This window comes from Canis lupus, chromosome 15 (genome assembly GCF_048164855.1).
Source record: "Canis lupus baileyi chromosome 15, mCanLup2.hap1, whole genome shotgun sequence".
Taxonomy (NCBI): Eukaryota; Metazoa; Chordata; class Mammalia; order Carnivora; family Canidae; genus Canis; species Canis lupus.
The window spans coordinates 48,800,555-48,817,577 of record NC_132852.1 but is presented as its reverse complement, the minus strand read 5'-3'; the positions used below and the strand labels follow the sequence as shown (position 1 = coordinate 48,817,577).

The 17,023-nt window shown below is 38.0% G+C and overlaps 1 pseudogene; it reads right to left on the bottom strand.

Annotated features, from left to right (window-relative positions):
* Nucleotides 1-904: 904 nt before the first annotated feature.
* On the bottom strand, nucleotides 905-15,289 carry LOC140604520 (casein kinase II subunit beta pseudogene; annotated as a pseudogene).
* Nucleotides 15,290-17,023: the final 1,734 nt, after the last annotated feature.

The following is a 17,023-nucleotide window of genomic DNA, read 5'->3' as shown; positions in this document are numbered from 1 at the left end:
AAACAATCAGCAAAACTAAAAGACAGCTTACAGAATGGGAGAAGATATTTGCAAATCACATACCTGATAAAAAGTTAGTATCCAAAAACTTCAAAGAACTTATTAAACTCAACACCCAAGAAACAAATAATCCACTCAAGATTTTGGCAGAAGATACGAATAGGCATTTTACCAAGGAAGATGCAGATGACTGACACATGAAAAGATGCTCAATATCACTCTTCATCAGAGAAATGCAAATAAAAACTACAGTGAGATATCACCTCATACCAGTCAGAATGGCTAAAATTAACAACACAGGAAACAACTGATGCTGGTCAGGATGCAGAGAGAGGGGAACCCGCTTACACTGTTGGTGGAAATGCAAACTGATGCAGCCACTCTGGAAAACAGTATGTAAATTCCTTTAAAAAGTTAAAAACAGGGATCCCTGGGTGTCTCAGCGGTTTAGCGCCTGCCTTTGGCCCAGGGCGCGATCCTGGAGACCTGGGATCCAATCCCACGTCGGGCTCCCGGTGCATGGAGCCTGCTTCTCCCTCTGCCTGTGTCTCTGCCCCTCTCTCTCTCTCTCTCTCTCTGTGACTATCATAAATAAATAAAAATTTAAAAAAATTTAAAAAAAAAAAGTTAAAAACAGACCAGTAATTGCACTACTAGGTGTTTATCTGAAGGAAACAAAAATACTGATCAAAGGGCACATGCACCTTGATGTTTATAGCAACATTATCAACAATAGCCAAATCATAGAAAAAGCCTAATGAATTAATAAAGATGTGATACATATATATATTCATATATATATGAATATTAGCTATCAAAAAAATAAATGAAGATGTGAGATATATATTCATATATTTATTAATTCATATATTTATTAATTATTTTAATAATTTTTTGCCTTTAATTTTAATTTAACTTTTTTTGCCATTTCTTCCACTTTATTTCATATTCCCACCACAATAATGACTCCTTTAATTTAAACTAAAAACCATAGAAGGTTCCTGAAAGGGTGGCAGCAAAGGATTGGAGATGTCAAAGCCTGAGGGACAGGTAGGGTGGGGAATCAGCGAATAGTCTTGACTGGGCTCTTGAAGTTGCTGGTGGCTTGGAGCTGCAGCTGGTAGGCCATTGGATGGCTCTTGAAACCATAGAGCCTGGGCACAAACTGGTTCGCGGGCCGCTTGGGCTGGTACTCGGGGTGCACCATGAAGAGCATGTGAGGGAAACCGGTGCCGAAGTAGGCGCCATCCGTGTGATGGTGCCTCGATGACTTGGGTGTGTACACGTCCATGCACTTGGGGCAGTAGAGCTTCACCATGGCCTCACCTGGGATGTCCGAAAGGCTGATGGAAGCATTGGATGGTTCTCACAGTACACACGGGGACAGTAGCCAAAGTCTGCCTGCTGGTACTTTTCCAACATCTGGGCGATGCCACGTTGGTGAGGATATAGCAGGCGTGGATCAATCCATAAAGCATCTGGGCTGCCTGCTCAATCAGGTCGCTCTGGTTGGGGTTGTCTCCCAACTCTTCATCAGGCTCCAGGTCCAAAATCATGTCTAGAGCTTGTCGAGTTTGTCGTTCCACTGTCAAAAAGAATAAAATCTTGCCATTTGCAGTGATGTAGATGGAGCTAGAATGTATTATACTAAGTGAAACTTGTCAGAGAAAGACAAATACCATATAATTTCACTCATATGTGAAATTTAAGAAACAAAACAGATAGGGGAGAGAAAAAAAGGAAGAGAAAGTGGCAAATCATAAAAGAGACTCCTAACTATATATAACAAACTAAGGGTTGCTGGAAGGGAAGTGAGTGGGAGGATGGGGTAAGTGGGTGCTGGGTATTAAGGATAGAACTGGAGGGTATTATGCTGAGTGAAGTAAGTCAATTGGAGAAGGACAAACATTATATGGTCTCATTCATACAGGGAGTATAAAAAAAATAGTGAAAGGGAATATAGTAGAAAGGAGAGAAAATGAGTGCGAAATATCAGGGAGGGTGACAGAACATGGGAGACTCAACTCTGGGAAACAAACAAGGGGTAGTGGAAAGAGAGGTGGGCGGGGGGATGGGGTGACTGGATGATGGGCACTGAGGGGGGCACTTGACAGGATGAGCACTGGGTGTTAAAATATATGTTGGCAAATCAAACTCTAATAAAAATACATACAAAAAAATAAGGATGCTGTGATGAGCATGGGTGTTATATGTAAATGATGAATCACTTAATTCTACTCCTGAAATTAATATTACACTATATGTTAACTAACTAGAATTTAAATTTAAAAAAAAAAACTAAAAATAAATAAGAAAACATTAAAAAATAATTCTGGACTAGAAACACATGGTAATTTTTTTTCTCTTTCTTTTAATTACTAAACTTTTATTTTTTACTTTAGTTATTGGGTGTCAAATGTGTTGTTGCTATAAATGATCTAATCTTTTCAAAAAGTATGTGGGGTGTAAATTATATATAAAAATAAAGACTATGATTGTACCTAAAAAGAGAGTGAAAGAGAGAAAGATTAGGCAACCTGGCATTAGTGTAGACCATGTGTGAACCGATCACACAAAGCCTTTTAAAACTATCTCATGGGTTTACCAAAAGACTCCACCCCAAGATTCCTAGAACTCATACAGCAATTTGGCAGTGTGGCAGGATACAAAATCAATGCCCAGAAGTCAGCGGTATTTCTGTACACTAACAATGAGACTGAAGAAAGAGAAATTAAGGAGTCAATCCCATTTACAATTGCACACAAAAGCATAAGATACCTAGGAAGAAACTTAACCAAAGAGGTAAAGGATCTATACCCTAAAAACTACAGAACACTTCTGAGAGAAATTGAGGAGGACACAAAGAGATGGAAAAATATTCCATGCTCATGGATTGGCAGAATTAATATTGTGAAAATGTCAATGCTCCCCAGGGCAATTTACACATTTAATGCAATCCCTATCAAAATACCATGGGCTTTCTTCAGAGAGTTGGAACAAATCATCTGAAGATTTGTGTGGAATCAGAAAAGACCCCAAATAGCCAGGACAATATTGAAAAAAGAAAACCAGAGTTGGGGGCATCACAGTGCCAGATTTCAAGTTGTACTACAGAGCTCTAATCATCAAGACAGTGTGGTTCTGGCACAAAAACAGGTACATAGATCAATGGAACAAAATAGAGAACCCAGAAATGGATCCTCGGCTCTATGATCAACTAATATTCGACAAAGCTATACAGGAAAAAGGAAAGTCTCCTTAATAAATGGTGCTGGGAAAATGGAACATCCACATGCAGAGAAGAATGAAACTAGACCATTCTCTTACACTAGACACCGAGATAAACTCAAAACGGATGAAAGATCTAAATGTGAGACAACAATCCATCAAAATCCTAGAGGAGAACACAGGCAACACACTTTTTGAACTTGGCCACAGCAACTTCTTACAAGTTACACCTATGAAGGCAAGGGAAACAAAAGCAAAAGTTAATTATTGGGACTTCATCAAGATAAGAAGCTTTTGCACAGCAAAAGAAACAGTCAACAAAACTAAAAGACAACCTACAAAATGGGAGAAGATATTTGCAAATGACCTATCAGATAAGGGCTAGTATCCAAGATCTATAAAGAACTTATTAAACTCAATAGCAAAGAAAAAAACAATCCAATCATGAAATGGGCAAAAGACATGAACAGAAATCTCAGAGGAAGACATACACATGGCCAACAAGCACATGAGAAAATACTCCACATCACTTGCCATCAGGAACATACAAATCAAAACCACAATGAGATACCACCTCATACCAGTGAGAATGGGGAAAATTAACAAGGCAGGAAACCACAAATGTTGGAGAGGATGTGGAGAAAGGGGAACACTCTTACACTGTTGGTGGGAATGTGAACTGGTGCAGCCACTCTGGAAAACTGTGTGGAGGTTCCTCAAAGAATTAACAATAGATCTTCCCTATGACCCAGCAATTGCACTACTGGGGATTTACCCCAAAGATACAGATGCAGTGAAACGCCGGGACACCTGCACCCCGATGTTTATAGCAGCAATGTCCACAGTAGCCAAACTGTGGAAGGAGCCTTGGTGTCCATCGAAAGATGAATGGATAAAGAAGATGTGGTCTATGTATACAATGGAATACTACTCAGCCATTAGAAATGACAAACAGGGACAGCCTGGGTGGCTCAGTGGTTTAGTGCTGCCTTCAGCCTGGGGCCTGATCCTGGAGACCAGGAATTGAGTCCCATGTCGGGCTTCCTGCATGTAGCCTGCTTCTCCCTCTGCCTGTGTCTCTGCCTCTCTCTCTCTCTCTCTCTCTCTCTGTCTCTGTCTCTCATGAATAAATAAATAAAATCTGTAAAAAAAATAAAGAAAGAAAAGAAATGACAAATACCCACCATTTGCTTCAACGTGGATGGACTGGAGGGTATTATGCTGAGTGAAGTAAGTCAATCGGAGGAGGACAAACATTATATGGTCTCATTCATTTGGGGAATATAAGTAATAGTGAAAGGGAATAGAGGGGAAGGGAGAAGAAATGGGTAGGAAATATCAGAAAGGGAGACAGAACATGAAGACTCCTAACTCTGGGAAACGAACTAGGGGTGGTGGAAGGGGAGGAGGGCGGGGGTGGGGGTGAATGGGTGATGGGCACCCAGGGGGGCACTTGATGGGATGAGCACTGGATGTTTTTCTGTATGTTGGCAAATTGAACACCAATAAAAAATAAATTTATTATTAAAAAAAGAACATTGTATGGTTTCATTCATATGGGGAATATAAAAAATAGTGAAAGGGATTATAGGGGAAAGGAGAGAAAATGAGTGGGAAATATCAGAGAGGGAGACAGAACATGAGAGATTCCTAACTCTGGGAAACAAACCAGGGGTAGTAGAAGGGAGGTGGACAGGGGGTTGGGGTAACTGCAAGACTGGCACTGAGGGGGGCACTTGATGGGATGAGCACTGGGTGTTATACTATATGTTGGCAAATCGCACTCCAATAAAAATATACAAAAAAAACAAAACTCTCTCATGGGTTTAAATGTGCCTAAAAATTTCATAAGGGAAGAATATAGACAGAATTCCTGATCAAAAAATAAAATAAAAAATAAAAAATCCTAGTCATAGAAAATCTCCAAAATATGTTTTACTTCAGGAATGGCAACATTAGGAGGTCTGTGGACCAACACCCCAGTGAAACTGGCAAAAATTCTTTTAAAAACAACCATATAGAAAACATCTGCAATTGTGCTAGGGTCATGCAGCAAGAGACTATTTATTCATGAAAAGCTACCAAAGATGGACCAAATCTACTAATCTACTAAAACCATAAGAATAGCAAATGTCTTCAACATTTGATCTGCAGCATACTTGCTTCCCCCATCCCAAGTTCAGCATGATAGAGACGTTCTTTATAGATCTTGGAAAATAGCCCTTTATCTGATATGTCATTTGCAAATATCGTCTCCCATTCTGTAGGTTGTCTTTTAGTTTTGTTGACTGTATCCTTTGCTGTGCAAAAGCTTCTTATCTTGATGAAGTCCCAATGGTTCATTTTTGCTTTTGTTTCTCTTGCCTTCCTGGACGTCTTGCAAGAAGTTACTGTGGCCGAGCTCAAAAAGGGTGTTGCCTGTGTTCTCCTCTAGGATTTTGATGTAATCTTGTCTCACATTTAGATCTTTCATCCATTTTGAGTTTATCTTTGTGTGAAAGAGAGTTTCATTCTTGTGTATGGTGAAAGAGAGTTTCATTCTTCTGCATGTGGATTTCCAATTTTCCCAGCACCATTTATTGAAGAGACTGTCTTTTTTCCAGTGGATAGTTTTTCCTCCTTTATCAAATATTAGTTGACCATAAAGTTGAGGGTCCACTTCTGGACTCTATTCAAGGTTGGTGTGACCAGAATACAGGGTTTCTATTACCGTCCAGGACCCAGTGGAGGGCTATGGTATCTTTCTGGGAGGGGCTTCTACCAGCATTTCTCATTCCAGGACTAAATTTACCAGGACTAAATTTCAGGCAGATGCAGCCTTTGACCTAGCTACTAGTGTCTACCTAGTGTCTACCTAGTGTCTACTCATGCACCAACAATATCAAGAGTAACATTATATAAACAATCCAATCAAAAGGCAGAGATTTTCATAGTGGAGTAATAAAAATACATCCAAGTATCTGTTGTCTAAAGGAGAAACGCATCAAGTTCAAATATACAAATTGAAAGTAAAGGACAGAAAAATATTTTTATGTAAATAGCAACCATAAGTAAGCTGGAGCTATCCTAATACCAGACAAAAGATACTTAAATTTTTTTAAGTTATATATACACATGTATACTATGGAATATTACTCAGCCATTAGAAATGACAAATACCCACCATTTGCTTCAACGTGGATGGAACTGGAGGGTATTATGCTGAGTGAAGTAAGTCAATCGGAGAAGGACAAACATTATATGTTCTCATTCATTTGGGGAATATAAATAATAGTGAAAGGGAATATAAGGGAAGGGAGAAGAAATGTGTGGGAAATATCAGAAAGGGAGACAGAACATAAAGACTTCTAACTCTGGGAAACGAACTAGGGGTGGTGGAAGGGGAGGAGGGCGGGGGGTGGGGGTGAATGGGTGACGGGCACTGAGGGGGGCACTTGACGGGATGAGCACTGGGTGTTATTCTGTATGTTGGCAAATTGAACACCAATAAAAAATAAATTTATTATTAAAAAATAAAACAAGAAAAAATATAAAGATGAATTAAAATACTTAATGATTCAAAAATTAGTAATATACTTCTAAAGTAACTTTTGAATCAATCCAGTCATTCCATTCCCTAAGTATATATGCTAAAGAAACAAATGCATGTTCATCAGAAATATGTTCATAACAGTTTGTGTATAATAACCTTAAACAAGAAATAAACCAAATTGCCACCAGTAAAAGAGTAAGTAAATCATGATATATTCATATGATGGAATTCCAAACAACAATAAAAAAGAATGAAATATTGTTAAACAGGACATGTATGACTCCTACAGATATTAAAAGTCAAGAAAGTCTGACACATAGAGTACATGCTGGATGATTCTGTTTATACAAATGTAAAACTTGTCTCTGATAATGCAAATCAATCTAGTGGTTATCTCTTGGAAGTGGTATATGATGTGAAGGGGCACAAGAGAACTCTGGGGTGATGTAAATGTTTTATATGTTGATGGTGGTTACACAGACATATGGATATGTAAAATTCATCTAGAGGTATTAAAAGTTGTGCATCTTAGAGTGTATAAGTTAGGCCTTGTTAAAGAAATATTTAAAATAAAGGAACTGAAATAATTCAGTGCCTATAAAAATAAAAAAATGAAATACTTCAAAAACAATTAGGACAAGATCAAATTTATAGCTTTGTATTCTTTCTTTGTTAAGGGGTAATAACTATAAATAAAGGAATTTAATATTGATCTTCAAATGTTGTAAAATGATAAAATAAGAAAAAATTATCAGAGGTAAAAGTTAATAATGATAAAAAGAAATAAAAAGTAAAGGTATAAAAAAAAACCACAATGAGATTTCAATTCACACTCATTGGAACAGTTATTATCAAGAAAACAAGAGATAGGGGGACACCTGGGTGGCTCAGTGGTTGGGCATCTGCCTTCAGCTCAGGAGGTGATCCCGGAGACCTGAGATCATGTCCCACATCAGGCTCCTTGCATGGAGCCTGCTTCTCCCTCTGCCTGTGTCCCTGCCTCTGTGTCTCTCATGAATAAATAAATACAATCTTTAAAGAAAAAAAAGGAAAAGGAAACAAGAAATAACAAGTGCTGGCAAGTATGTGAAGAAAAGGGAACTCCTATACTGTTGGTGGAAATGTAAATTGGTTCAACCACTATGAAAAACAGTATGGAGTTTCCTCAAATGATTAAAAATACACCCACCGTATAATCCAGCAATTCCATTATGGGTCTATACCCAAAGGAAATAAAAACAAGATATTGAATAAATATATAAATTACCCTGTTTATTGGAGCACTATTCACGATAGCCAAGATATAGAAGCAATTTAAGTGTCTAACAACAGATGAATGGATAAAGCAGAGGTTTGAATGTGTGTATGTTCAAATAGTATTTGAAATATTATTTAGCAATGATAAAGAAGGATAGATAACCTGCCATTTGCAACAGGGACAGACCTGAAGAGTGTTATGCTAACTGAAATAAGTCAGAGAGACAAAGACAAGTACTGTATGATATCACTCACATGTGGAATTTTAAAAAGACAAACTTAATTAAAAAAAAAAAAAAGCCAAACTTGTAAAAATAGAAAATAAAATAATGATTACCAGGGAAGAAGGGTGGGGAGACAGGATAGATACTGTTTAAGGGTAAAAATCTACAAGTAGTAAATAACATTAGAAATATAATCCACAATACCATGAATGTAGACAACAATATTGTATTATGATCATCCAACTTGCTAAGATACTAGACCTTAATTATTCCAACTACTAAAAAGAAAGGATAATTATGTAATGTGAGGGGATGGTAATTATCACTACAATGGTCATCATACAATAATATGTAAATGTAACTTATTGTACACCTTAAACTTACACAAGGTTACATATCAATATATTTCAATTAAAATAAATGAGTATCCCAGTTATGTCAGGTGCTAGCTGTGTGACTTAAGGGCTTTGTACCTCAGGCACCTGCTCAGGGGTAGATATGAAGATTAAATGAGGAAATACACAAAGAGCACTTAGACTGAGCTCAACAGTGAGGGATATGTACATGTTTGTACTAATTTGTACTAGCTTTCTCAAAGTTAGTCAAGACACACTATATTGATTTCATGACCCAGTAACAAGTCAAACCCAGCAGTTAAGAAACATAGCTATGCTATAACCTAGACTGTATCCTTCAGATCACAAGCCACACAGCACTCAAAAGGCAAAGTGCCTATAGCCTGTATCAGCAGGCTCTCCAAGCCAGCAGCTGGCACAGCAGGAGCCTGATGCACAGACAGTGATGCCATGATGTCTGCACCCCCACCATAGTACTCTCACCAGGACACCTTAAGAACTGCTGTATCTAAGTGCTTGCCCACAAGGAGTCTGTTCTAGAATGGAAAAGACGCATCCATGAGAAATATGTTGCTCCTATGACAACATAAAAGGGGTTATGTTGATGGTAAGATTTCCTTCTTCTGCCAATTATGGCCAGAGACAGGGAATTGGGAGCCTGTTGCCAGGGGAGAAGAGGTCTGCTGAAATGCTCCCCCTTTCTTTCTAAGAAGAGTGCCTAAACACAATGGGAAAAGAGGGCCATCCTGCAAAGATTCCCTGATCAAACTCCAGCCAGGTTATTCTGAGCCCTCTTCTGGACTGACCTCAGCCCTGGCCTATAAAGACTTGAACAAAACATGAACATAATCCCTAAAAATTCAAGCCTGTATTGCTAGAATAACCCCAAGCCCCTTAAAATGCCTTCCTGAGAAAACTTAAGGCTGCAAAGGAGTTGATGGTTTGTGGCAGTCAGCCAGCCTGAAGCTAGGGCCACTATCCCCTCACCTCTATGGGAGAAGCCTTTGCCACATGCACTAGTTAGCAAACTCAGGTGGCTTTAATGTGGATCAATGCCCTCTTCCCTATTTGTGTAAGTTTTCACTTCCCTGACTCTGTTCAAGTCCCCCATTTCCCCTCCGTACTCCTTCAATTCTGTTTTCAAAATGCCCAGTCACCTCTGCACAAATCAAACTTGAGTTCAGTTCATACCGGACTATTCCCTATTGCAATAGAATATTACTGATTGAAATCTGTCCTTACCACTTTAACCAATATCCAGTTTTCTTTAATTTTGACATCCCTACCTCCTGGGAATCAAATCAGGGCCCTTGCTAATTGCAATAAAATACTAGGAAGGTTCTAGGGCATTTAACTCTGCTACCAGATCAGGTTTCCATATCATATTGATCAGGCCCTTGAATACACAATGCTGGCCAGGAGAACACAGCTGGGGGAAAAACATTGTAAAACAAACAATGAGAACAGCGTGGATTTTAAAAGTCTTACTGAAATGCATCTAGTGGAGATCACCTATAGAAAATGATCCCAGAAATGAACAAGGGGTAATGGAAGGGGAGGTGGGCAGGGAGATGGGGTGACTGGGTGATAGGCACGGAGGAGGCACTTGGTGGGATGAGCACTGGGTGTTATACTATATGTTGGAAAATCTAACTCCAATAAAAAAAATATAGAAGCAAGCAAGCAAGAAAGAAAATGATCCCAGGACTATAGCTATTACATAGGATGCTCTTTCTGCTTTAAAAGGTCTGTAAGATTATAGTACGATGGGGAAGAGCAAGAATAGTGGAATTCCTAAGAACTGAGAGAGGCAAACCCTATGAAAAAGTAAACAGTTGTCAATCACTTGCATTAGAACAGTCGGAAGTGCTGCTGTCTCCATGCTGGTGAGCTTTGTAATCCTGGAAAATGCTGTGTGCCTTCTTAGTGCACTAAAAGATTAAAGTATTTCATGAGAAGCTGATACATCCAGGCATTAATTCTAATTCAATATTTAGAGGTGCTTCGTTAATTTTACAATTGGAAAAAATATTCCATGCTCATGGACTGGAAGAATTAATATTGTGAAAATGTCAATGTTACCCAGGGCAATTTACACATTTAATGCAATCCCTATCAAAATACTATGGATTTTCTTCAGAGAGTTGGAACAAATCATCTTAAGATTTGTGCGGAATCAGAAAAGACCCCGAATAGCCAGGGGAATATTAAAAAAGAAAATCATATCTGGGGGCATCACAATGCCAGATTTCAAGTTGTACTACAGAGCTGTGATCATTAAGACAGTGTGGTACTGGCACCAAAACAGACACATAGATCAATGGAACAGAATAGAGCATCCAGAAGTGGACCCTCAACTTTATGGTCAACTAATATTTGACAAAGCAGGAAAGAGAAAGAGTATCCACTGGAAGAAAAGACAGTCTCTTCAATAAATGGTGCTGGGAAAATTGGACATCCACATGCAGAATAAAGAAACTGGATCATTCTCTTACACCAGACAACAAGATAAACTCAAAATGGATGAAAGATCTAAATGTGAGACAAGAATCCATCAAAATCCTAGAGGAGAACACAGGCAACACCCTTTTTGAACTTGGCCACAGCAATTTCTTGCAAGATATATCCATGAAGGCAAGAGAAACAAAAGCCAAAATGAATTATTGGGACTTCACCTAGGTAAAAAGCTTCTGCACGGCAAAAGAAAGAGTCAACAAAACTAAAAGACAACCTACAGAATGGGAGAAGATATTTGCAAATGACCTATCAGATAAAGGATTGGTATCCAAGGTCTATACAGAACTTCTTAAACTCAATAGCAAAGAAAAAAAAACAATCCAATCATGAAATGGGCAAAAGACATGAACAGAAATCTCACAGAGGAAGACATACACATGGCCAACATGCACATGAGAAAATGCTCTGCATCACTGGCCATCAGGGAAATACAAATCAAAACCACAATGAGATACACCTGTGAGAATGGTGAACATTAACAAGACAGGAAACCACAAATGTTGGAGAGGATGTGGAGAAAGGGGAACCCTCTCACACTGTTGGTGGGAGTGTGAACTGGTGCAGCCACTCTGGAAAACTGTGTGGAGGTTCCTCAAAGAGTTAAAAATAGATCTTCCCTATGACCCAGCAATTGCACTGCTGGGGATTTACCCCAAAGATATAGATGCAGTGAAACGCCGGGACACCTGCACCCCGATGTTTCTAGCAGCAATGTCCACAATAGCTAAACTGTGGAAGGAGCCTCAGTGTCCATCGAAAGATGAATGGATAAAGAAGATGTGGTCTATGTATACAATGGAATATTACTCAGCCATTAGAAATGACAAATACCCACCATTTGCTGCGACGTGGATGGAACTGGAGGGTATTATGCTGAGTGAAATAAGTCAATCGGAGAAGGACAAACATTATATGTTCTCATTCATTTGGGGAATATAAATAATAGTGAAAGGGAATAGAGGGGAAGGGAGAAGAAATGGGTAGGAAATATCAGAAAGGGAGACAGAACATGAAGACTCCTAACTCTGGGAAACGAACTAGGGGTGGTGGAAGGGGAGGAGGGCGGGGGGTGGGGGTGACTGGGTGACGGGCACTGAGGGGGGCACTTGACGGGATGAGCACTGGGTGTTATTCTATATGTTGGCAAATTGAACACCAATAAAAAATTTATTATTAAAAAAATAAATAAATAAAATAAATAAATACAAATAAAAATTAGTGAAAGGGAATAAAGGGTAAAGGAGAAAAAAAATGAGTGGGAAATATCAGAAAGGGAGACAGAACATGAAGGACTCCTAACTCTGGGAAAAGAATTACGGGTGGTGGAAGGGGTGGTGGGCGGGGGATAGGAGTGACTGGGTGACCTGCACGGCGGTGGGCACTTGACGGGATGAGCACTGGGTGTTATTCTATATGTTGGCAAATTGAACACCAATAAAAGATAAATTTATTTTTAAAAAATGTAGGGTTGTTTGTTCCAGCTCTATAAAAAACGCTAATGCGGGCAGCCCGGGTGGCTCAGCGGTTTAGCGCTGCCTTCAGCCCAGGGCCAGATCCTGGAGATTCGGGATCGAGTCCCACATCGGGCTCCCAGTGTGGAGCCTGCTTCTCCCTCAGCCTGTGTCTCTGCCTCTCTCTCTCCCTCTCTGTGTATCTGTCATGAATAAATAAATAAAACCTTTTTAAAAATGCTAATGGTATTTTGATAGAGATTGCACTGAATGTGTAGGTTGCTCTGGGTAGCAATAGACAATTTTGGGGGTAGCATTAACAATATTTGTTCTTCCAATGTATGAGAATGGAATGTTTTTCCTTTTCTTTATGTCTTCCTCAATTTCTTTCATAAGCATTCCATAGTATCCAGAGTACAGATCCTTTACCTCTTTGGTTTATTCCTAGGTGTCTTATGGTTTGGGGGACAATTGTAAGTGGGATCCATTCCTTGATTTCTTTCATCTGTTCATTGATAGTGTATAGAAATGCAACTGACTTCTGTGCATTGATTTTATATTCTGCGATTTTGCTGAATTCCTACATCAGTTCTAGCAATTTGGGGATGGAATCTTTTGGGTTTTCTATATAAAGTATCATGTCTACAAATAGTGAAAGTTTGACTTCTTTGCCAATTTGGATGCTTTTTATTTCTTTTTGTCTGATTTCTGAGGCTAGGACTTCTAGCACTATGTTGAACAGCAGTGAGAGTGGACATCCCTGTCTTATTCCTGACCCTGGAAGAAAATCTCTGTTTTTCCCTGTTAAGGATGATATTCACTGTGGATTTTTTTGTATGGTTTTTAGGATACTGAGGTAAGTTCCTTCTATCTTTATACTGCAGAGAGTTTCAATCAAGAAAGGATGCTGTATTTTGTCAAATGTTTTTTCTTCATCAACTGAGAAGGATCATATGGTTCTTATTCTTTCTTTTATTAATGTTGTGTATCACATTGATTTGCAGATGTTGAACCACCCTTGCATCTCAGGAATAAATTCCTCTGTTCATGGTAAATAATCCTTTTAATGAACTTTTGGATCCAATTTGCTACTATCTTGGTGACAAATTTTGCATCCATATTCATCAGGGATCTTTGGTCTGTAGTTCTTCTTTTTGGTGGGGTCTTTATTTGGTCTTGGGATCAATGCTGGCCTCATAGAATGAGTTTGGAAGTTATTCTTCCATTTCTATTTTTTTGGAACAGTTTCAGAATAGGTACTAATTATTTAAATGTTTGGTGGTATTCCCCTGGGAAGCCGTCTGGCCCTGGACTCTTGTTTGTTAGGAGATCTTTGATATCTGATTAAATTTCTTTGCTGGTTATGGCTCTGTTCAGATTTTCTATTTCTTCCTGTTTCCATTTTAGTAGTTTATATATTTCTAGGAATGCATCCAAATTGCCTAATTTGTTGGAATATAATTGCTCACAATATTCTCTTATAATTGTATTTCTTCAGTGTTGCTTGTGATCTCTTTTTCATTCATGATTTTATTTCTTTGAGTCCTTTCTCTTTTCTCTTTTTAATAAGTCTGGCTAGGGATTCATCGATCTTATTAATTCTTTCAAAGAATCAGCTCTTGATTTCGTTGATCTCTTCTGGGTTTTTTTTTTTTTCCCCATATCATTGCCTTCTGGTCCACTCTCTATGATTTTTCTACTCCTGCTAGATTTAGGCTTTATTTGTTGTTCTTTTATCAGCTCCATTAGATTTCAGGTTATGCTGTGTCTTTGCAACTTTTCTTGTTTCTTGAGAAAGGCCTGTGTTGCTATATACTTCCCTCTTAGGACCACCTTTGCTGCATCCTCATAGTTCAGGGGACATGTCTAGAAAAATGTTGCTACAGGAATATCTGAGAAATTGCTCTCTTCTAGAATTTTTATAATTTCAGATCTCACAATTAGGTCTTTGATACATTTTGAGTTTATTTTGTGTATCATGTAAGAAAATGGCCTACTTTCATTGTTTTTGCAAGTAGCTATCCAGTTTCCCAACACCACTTGTTGAAGACTTTTTCCCACTATTTTTTCCTTCTTTGTCAGAGAGTAAATGATCATATAATTATAGATTTTTTAGTGTTGTTTTATTAATCCGTGTCCATTTTATACTAACAGTATACTGTTTGAATTACTACAGCTTTGTAATATAACTGGAAGTCTGGAATGTATTACCTCCTGTTTTGTTTTTTCAAGATTGCTTTGGCTACTTGGGGTATTCTGTGGTTCCATATAAATTTTAGGATTGTTTTAGCCGTGAAAAATGCTGGTGATATTTTGATAGGAATTGCATCCAAAGCGTAGATTTCTTTGGTTGGCATAGACCTTTTAACAATATTTGGCCTTCTCATCCATAAGCATGGAATGTCTTTCCAATTGTGTCATCTTCAACTTCTTTAATCATTGTTTTATAGTTTTCAGAGTATAGGTCTTTTACCTCTTTGGTTAAGTTTATTCCTAGGTATTTTAATATTTTTGGTTCAATTGTAAATGGAATTATTTTATTAATTTGTCCTTCCGCTGTTTCATTATTAGTGTATAGAAATGCAACAGATTTCTGCGTGTTGTTTTTGTATCCTGTGACTTTACCAAATTTATTTATCAGTTCTAGAAGGTTTTTGAAGGAGTATTTAAGGTTTTCTGTGTGTACTATTATGTCATCTGCAAATAGTGAAAGTTTTACTTCATCGTTGCCAATCTGGATGCACTTTATTTCTCTTTGTTGTCTGATTGTTGTGGCTAAGATTTAGAGTACTATGTTGAAGAGAAGTGGTGAGAGTGGACATCTTTGTATTGTTCCTAACCTTAGGGGGAAAGTTCTCAGTTTCCTCATTGATGATGGTGTTCTCTGTGGGTTTTTTACATAAGACATTTATTATATTGAGATACGTTCTCTCTAAGCCTACTTTGTTGAGAGTTTCTATCATGAATAGATGCTATACCTTGTCAAATACTATTTCTGCAACTATGAAATGATTATATGGTTTTTATCCTTTTACTGATCTGACGTATCATGGTGGTTGATTTGCAAATATTGAACCATCCATTTGATTGTGGTAAATGATTCTTTAATCAATGTGTTGTTTGTATTTTATTGAGAATTTTTGCTTTAATATTCATCAGGGATATTGATCTGTAGTTCTCTTTTCCAGTAATGTCTTTATCTAGTTTTGGTATCAAAATAATGCTGGCCTCATAGAATAAGTTTGGAAGTTTTCCTTCTTTTTCTATTTTTTTGGAATAGTTTGAGAAGAATAGGAATTAATACTTCTTTAATGTTTGGTAGAGAAGAGTTAAGATGGAAGAGTAGTATGGGGATCCTTGGCTTTCCTTATCCTTTGAACATAGTTGTATTGAGGTCAGATCACTTGGAACACCCAGGAAATCAATCTGAAGATTGGAAGAAGGATTTCCACGGCTGGAGGGAGACAGCATGGCAGCTGCAAGATGTGTGTGACTGAATTAGGGGAGAGGAAATCTGCCCTGCTGCAATGGGGAAGGATATCTTTCCCCAGGGAAAGGGGAAAGAGGGAGAGACGGGTTGAGAATGTGCAGCATCAGGTTAGCACAAGAAGAAAACTTCTTGGACTATTGACTGGGAAGCCAGAGGAACTGAGTGGTATAGGTTATTGCAAACAGTGAGTGGAGCTCAAGTTCAGAGATTTTGGAAGTGCACAACTTTCTCCAGAGGAAAGTTGTACTGAATATGCAAACTGGCATAGCCACTGTGGAAAACACAGTATGGATGTTTCTCAAAAAGTAACAAATAAATCCATCCTACCACCCAGCAATTGCACTCCTAGGTATTTATCCAGATATAAACATAATGATTTGAAGTAGCTCATGCATCCTAATGTTCACAGCAGCAATGTCCACAATAGTCAAAATACGGAAAGAGCCCAGATTTCCATCAATATATGAATGGATTAAAAAGAAATAATATATATATATACCATTGTTATGTATATATATCACAGAATATTACTCAGCCATCAAAATCTTGCCCTTTGCAATGACATGGATGGAACTAGAGGGTTTTATGCTAAGCTAAATACGTCAAGTCAGAAAATGACAAATACCATTTGATTTCACTGATATGTGGAACTTAAGAAACAAACAAAAAACCACCCATGAACATAAGGGAAGGGAAGAAAAAAATAAAATAAAAATGGAGAGGGAATCAAACCATAAGACACTTCTAAATATAGGGAACAAACTGAGGGTTACTAGACAGATGGTAGGTGGGGGGATTTTGTAATTTGGTGGTGGGCATTAAGGAGGGCACTTGATGTAATGAGCACTAGATGTTATATGCAACTGATGAATTACTAAATTCTACCCCTGAAATTAATGCACTATATGTTAACTAATTTGAATTTAAATAAAATCTAAAAAATAATTAATTAAAAAATAAATGTTTGG